The sequence below is a fragment of the Lepisma saccharinum genome, chromosome 17 (assembly GCF_977018435.1).
Source record: "Lepisma saccharinum chromosome 17, izLepSacc3.1, whole genome shotgun sequence".
Taxonomy (NCBI): Eukaryota; Metazoa; Arthropoda; class Insecta; order Zygentoma; family Lepismatidae; genus Lepisma; species Lepisma saccharinum.
This window is the reverse complement of record NC_139245.1, coordinates 37,766,982-37,773,302: the sequence shown is the minus strand read 5'-3', so window position 1 is coordinate 37,773,302 and position 6,321 is coordinate 37,766,982. Positions and strand designations below refer to the sequence as shown.

General features: G+C 34.6%; 1 long non-coding RNA gene across 1 annotated transcript; it reads left to right on the top strand.

The window, feature by feature from the left end:
* Nucleotides 1-257: 257 nt before the first annotated feature.
* LOC146001268 (uncharacterized) lies at nt 258-4,988 on the top strand. The gene is made up of 4 exons (XR_014443554.1): nt 258-691; nt 2,526-2,687; nt 3,292-3,418; nt 4,784-4,988. It is a non-coding gene; the product is annotated as an uncharacterized LOC146001268 (long non-coding RNA).
* The last annotated feature ends 1,333 nt before the right edge of the window (nt 4,989-6,321 follow it).

Genomic DNA, 6,321 nt, shown 5'->3' with positions numbered 1-6,321 from the left:
GTACAATCAATAGCAAATTAAATAGGAGAAAAAAGATTTTCTCGATGAAAAATGAGTTGGCAATGCTGCGAACACCGAGGCATTCGTGATAAGACGCTTGACGAGCCTCACGCAAAGTTTTCTCAACGCACAACTTCAGTACCGAAGGTCATGTCGATTGGCAACTTTCGGGAGCATGTTGTCTGTCTACCTCTACACAGTTCTCCCCAAATGCCTGTTTGAAAATGATCTGTTCACTTTTTTTGGCCAACGTAGTTCTTACATTGCGGTAATCTTACAATATTTTTTTTGCTCTTATTTTGCTTTATTTTTACCATGACACATTTATAATTTATCGCAACTAAGAGGATGGATGATAATTAGATTAAATTGATAAGGAAACACTGCAGATATAGAACTCCATGCCGAGAGGGCCTAAGTCTTGAACTGTCAACACGTTAAGGTCTAACGAGTTCGTGACGTTTTTGTCAAGAAAGGCTAACGAATGCCATTTAGTGTAGTCTCCACTCTTCGTTAACGAATACGGTTACGGACGCGCTAACAGAAAACGAGTGGAACCTACTCACAAGCCAGGCACCTACCGAGTTCGTTCACGGCTGCAGATTTTCAAGATGGACACTATCAGCTGTTGCGGATGATGGTTTTGAAGAAAGAAGAATTGCAAGCCCACTTCGTTTCAGTCGTATTTCGAGTAAGTACGTCGTGTTAGTATGTTATTAATATTATTGGGTATGAACATAAGGACAATTGGAACAAATCTGGGGGAGAGTGAAATACGTATGTATTGTGAATTGTTGCTACGATGTACCTAAAGAATTAAATACTACGTGCCATTTTCCTTCTTATTGTTAATTACATTGTTCCACGTACTTTGTAAGAATTAGAGCTGATATTTTTGCAACATTCCTTAAGCTTAGCAATCGCGAAATAAAATACTACTGCAAAATATATTTTGATACACCTGGGAAATGTATGCCAACATTCCACCAACGTCACATCAAAATGTAAAATAACGATGCCGCACAAAATAAGAACAATTAATTTTCTGCAACATATTGTCCTGTTGCAACCAGTAAATGAAATTACGGTACTATAAAATACATCAATTAGGCACCACTACCATATGTTATATATAGGGGGGAAAAAATTGTACACATGATTTATACAGTACGTGAACTGATGATAAAGATTTTAAAGGAAATTTTGACACTATGTTTTAAGTTGTATTAATTGCAGGTCGAGTGTACTAAATTACGTACTCCCTCGAATTTCCAGGAAAAATTCCCCATGGAAAGATTAACTGTTGTTAAGACTATATCAGAAGCTTGGGGGCATAGAAACGTATATTTACAGAGTTACGGACATTAGAATTTATCCCAAATCTATTTTTTTATCACGACGGGAATGTAAAATTATCTTTTTTTTTTTATTGTAATCACAAAATCTAACCTAAACGCCTAAGCACCAGTAAAAGTGAAAGTACTCCATTCGGTTGCCCAGACACTGGTGAGAGAAAACCTTTTTTTGTGACAAAAATGTCATTAGTAATGTACAGTCCGGCCAAGGGAAACGAAACTATATGGAAAGTACGATTTCAAAAGCGAGAGGGGAATAAGGTAGAACACACCAAACCACCCTATGGCATTTTGCTTGTATGGGTTCGCTTGTTGTATGTATTACTGCTTGCTGTGTTGTGTTTGTGATGTCTCTTACAATTCGTAAAAAAATGTTTCGAAGTGGAACAAAGAAAACTATGTCGTTTTGGTCCCTGTTGCACATTTTACAAAACGCCCTCGATATAATACACAATGCCACAAACCATTCAGTTACTACATTTTCTTTATTATATTAATAATACTATGTGTAATAATAGTAATACTATTATTAGTGAATACTATCCTGATTACTGCTGTGTACATTTGTGCTAATTATAATATTTACTAAGGAGATCAATTTAATTGAATAATCAAAAAAGAAGTTACTGGTTTACAAATAAGTTTATCTTTAATATGATGTGATGAATACTTTCCTGATATATTGTGAGCTTATATAGTATATGGATGGCTATTTTTTTCATTCTGTACCCTTACATAATTCGTAAACATCTCTACGTATTTTAGCGGCGATGTTTCTACGTTTGAAACTTCATTGTTGTTTCCACAGTAGACCCCCTTCCTGACCAAAGTGCCGTCACCCCTATTTTGCCAATGAACACGTCCAGTTGGCGCATGCGCACTTCCGTCCATGGTCTCAGCTAAGGCAGCCAGACAGTATATATGTGTGTGTGCATGGGAGGGGGTACTTGGTATACTGTATTCATAACCATCAATTGAAAAGGGGAATTTTTTTTTTCTATATGAAACCATCAACAGAATGCACTCAGTTTAACTACTTTATGTCATGTGTTGATAGTGGGTAGCATGAATTTATTTTAAGCATGAAAATCTTTGAGTCAGTGGGAACTGTTTGATAGAAGTTTCCTTGTAAGAGAATTTATATTTTTTTTTTCTGAAATAATTTTATAGGTGCTAGAAGCTCTCATTTTCACAACATGGAGGTACCAGCCAGATGGTTATAGGTCATCAGCCAGTGTATAGAGCAAGTGTGCAGTGCTATGGTGGTTATTGCTCCTCACAATGGATGAAGTTCCCAATGATACAAGCAGATCAGCTGGATGTTAAAAGGAGGTAAGATAGTGTACGTTATTTTTGTTTCATTATAATAACACCTATTGACATCCATCATGTGGTGGGTTTTAGACAGCTTCTACAATAAAATGTAATAAAACATAAATACTGAAATGAGTGGCTGACTGGCCATGTAGGTAGGTATATTGTGCAAGTGAACATGCTAGTTTATTTTCAATACTATCCATATAGTTCTGGATTAGCAAACAAATTTATATCACTTTTTATCTCGTATTCCTATTTGCATGGACAAAACAATACAATTATAATTGTTAAGACAAACCAAATCAAAGGTGCTCATGGCAATAACAGTTCCAGAGTGATATTCTTTTAATATTTTATTATTTTTTACTGGAACACAGTAAAAGGTGAATTTGTGGGGTTTTCAAAACAGTTGCTATTTTCAAATAAATCAGAAGTAAACAACTGAGTAATGTGTAACATCAGATGGATGGTATTTCTCATTCAGAATAACATGAATGTATATATATATATATTTTTTAAAAAAATCATTAACTTTGTGCAGTATCTTATTATGATCAATACCTCAACTTGTTAACCCAATTATTTGTGCAAAAGTTACAGTACTTTTCCTCTTTTGCAGATAGCCGATTAAAATGAAAATATTGTGACTACTCTCGGTATCCAGGGTGGACACATGAGGAATTCCAACATCAGATACTTTTGTCAATATAAGAATAAGGCAGGTACAAGGAACACTTGGCTGTTAGGTATGTAGATGTTCTAAGTCTGGAATAATTATTGTTAATAATTTTTCCATGAAGTATTTAAATTGCACTCATCTCATATATGAACTGCATTATTAAAGATGTGAAGTACTATGTTTATTACCATTACTGTATTATGAATACATGTGCAGTGTTGTTTCATAATTATCTATATTCTACAATAAGTCTAGTATTCTCTTCTCTCACCTTTTTATTATTACAAAATGTGTATTATCCGTAAATTTTAAACTTAAACATTTCTGAGTTCTTCAAATGTTATCAAAACGTTTTATTCTTAGATACAAGTAGTAATAATAATAATAAGAAGAAACCCTACCAGTATACAACAAGACCATGCTAGGGACAATTTTATGTGGAAGCATTTTTATTAATAGAAATGCTACGTGAATGTTTCATAAAATCATATAACTATTTTTATTCCAGACAATACTTTTCATGGAAGCCTTCACATAACATTCACAGTTAGCATAATCTATAATGTTTGCCACACAATGAGCATGTGATTAAATATGATACATGTTTAATTTGGATATAAATAACAAGATTATTGAAATGTAATAGAATTTGTAGAATGTAAATTGAGGATGTTGTAGGCAAGTTTATAAAACACCTAGGAGTCATAACACATTAGCCCCATCTAGTTGACTGCACTTTTTGACTCTCTTTGCACTGAAGCATCTAGTTGGTTGCACGGTGCAACACTGAGTTGTCTAGTTTGTTGATTTGGAGTCAAGTAGTGTATTTGGTGTCTGCACCATCTGCACTACCTTTCGGACTGGTGTATGGTCACGTGGTGTGTGCTAACTAATCAAATGACCATTCAAAGCAGCAGACAGGCATTTGTTGAATCTTCTTAACTGGAACACTGCTTTCCGTCTAGTTGGTTGAACGTGATTTCCTTGCACTACTCTTGACACTGGATACACCTGCACTGCACAGAGTGTAAAAAAGTGCAGCAACTAGATGGGGCTATTACATGTTCATTTGTTCAACATTCCATTTGCTATGGAAATAGAGCTTTTGTGGAACACTTGCGTATTTTTGGAAGTCAAACATTGACATTGCAATTTTAACGAAAGTACTCAAAATTTATATAAATGTGGCACTTTAGAGGATTGCCAAATTTAACATACAGTTTGTTTCATAAGACACTGGGGGGACCATCACCGGATATGTGCACTTTAGATGTTTTGAAGTAAAGCAATAGATTATAGAAGTGCTCATAAGTTAATACTTGAATTCCTGCTGATCCTTTAAAATCTTTTAAGTGAAGTTACTTTCAATTGTTATTGGGATATTTATTATCTACAGTGGAAACTCAGGACAGGCCTTTCTTTATCTTTGCAGGTAACAGTGGGTATCCAGAGGACCATGGGTCATGACACCAATAGATGGTGCTGGTGAAAACACTCTTGAGGTGCATAGCTGTCTAATGCCATTTGGACCATTGGCATCCTAAAACAAAAATGGAGGTGTCTTTTAAAGAACATGGTGCTTCACTATCACCCTTCTATGGCAACAAAAATCAAAGATGGAGGGATGGAAGAAAATTCAGTTTTCCTATCCACTGTAAACTCTGCATGTGTGTGTGTGTGTGAATCTTCAGATGTGCTTTAATGTTATTAAGTTTGTGTGAAATAGGTTTTCTGTGACATTCTTTTTGAAATATAACATTGTAACGGTACACCAGAACTTTATTTCAATATTGTTAGCAGTGCCAATTCCTCACTTATTTCATTTAATTATTGAATACTTTAAATGGTTCACTTATTTATTTTTACTACCTGCTGGAAAGTTTTCTTGAAGATTGGGACTCAACCAACAGAAAACTAAATATCTGCTTGAGCCAGAATTTTCAGATAATTTTTCAGTAAAATGCACATCAGCCATTTCATATGGCGTGGATGGCTGTTACCTTAAAATATATTTCTTTAAAGAAAGGAGATTTATATTTTCATATGCAAGATGAAACATGAAAAGGTTTATTTTATTCTGTTTAAAGCTTCCCCTTTGCAACAGTTTTTAAGCCTTGTTTGTCGTTATGAAATATCAATGTACTTCATTGCCTTAGTTACTTTTGCCATAAAGTAGTGTGTTGTTGTAGAACATTGTTATTGCAAGAGCTGTAACAGAACACACAAAAGAGTTTTCCTGAAGTTTTAGAAAGCTGATATTACATGCAAAGTTCCCATGTAGTCAGTTTTTTTTTTAACTATGCCTTTTCTGTGTACAAAAGGTCTGCATCAGTGTGTATCTGATTTCATGAATACATGTTTCATAATGTACACAATCACCTCCCACTTGATTTAGAAAAGTTTCATTGCAAATATATTTTTCAGTGCTGTTCTATCTGAAATTGGTTTACTTTACTCATTTGCTCACTGACAGTTCAAGCCTCTTCATTGGTGTATTGGAAATGTTGCATGTTGCCATCTTGTAATCAAGGGATTCCATGTTCAATACTCAGCAGAGGCACTTAATGGTTCAGATACCACTTTAAACTGTAGCTTCTTTGTGCATAAAGACGACCTCATGTCATATGTTGCCGTGTGAGAACCAGAGGAACGTAACTCTAAAAAAGCCGTGTTTGGAATCAGATTCACCCATGTCCAGCTTTTCTCATTAGTGGTAAAGAGGATTTAAGTATCTTCAAATTACTGACTTTTTTATATTCAGACATAATCACTCGTGAAAATTACATAAATTTAAGTTAGGTCCAACTGGTTCTCGTACAACAATATTGCAATAGTCATTAATGGGAGGACTTCTTTGAACAGTCTCCCCATTAATAGATTAGTCAAATCTTAATTACCTCAACATCAAGGTGACTCCAGATTTCATTTTCAATCTCTTGAGAGACTTTTTATTATTATTATTTTTACCTT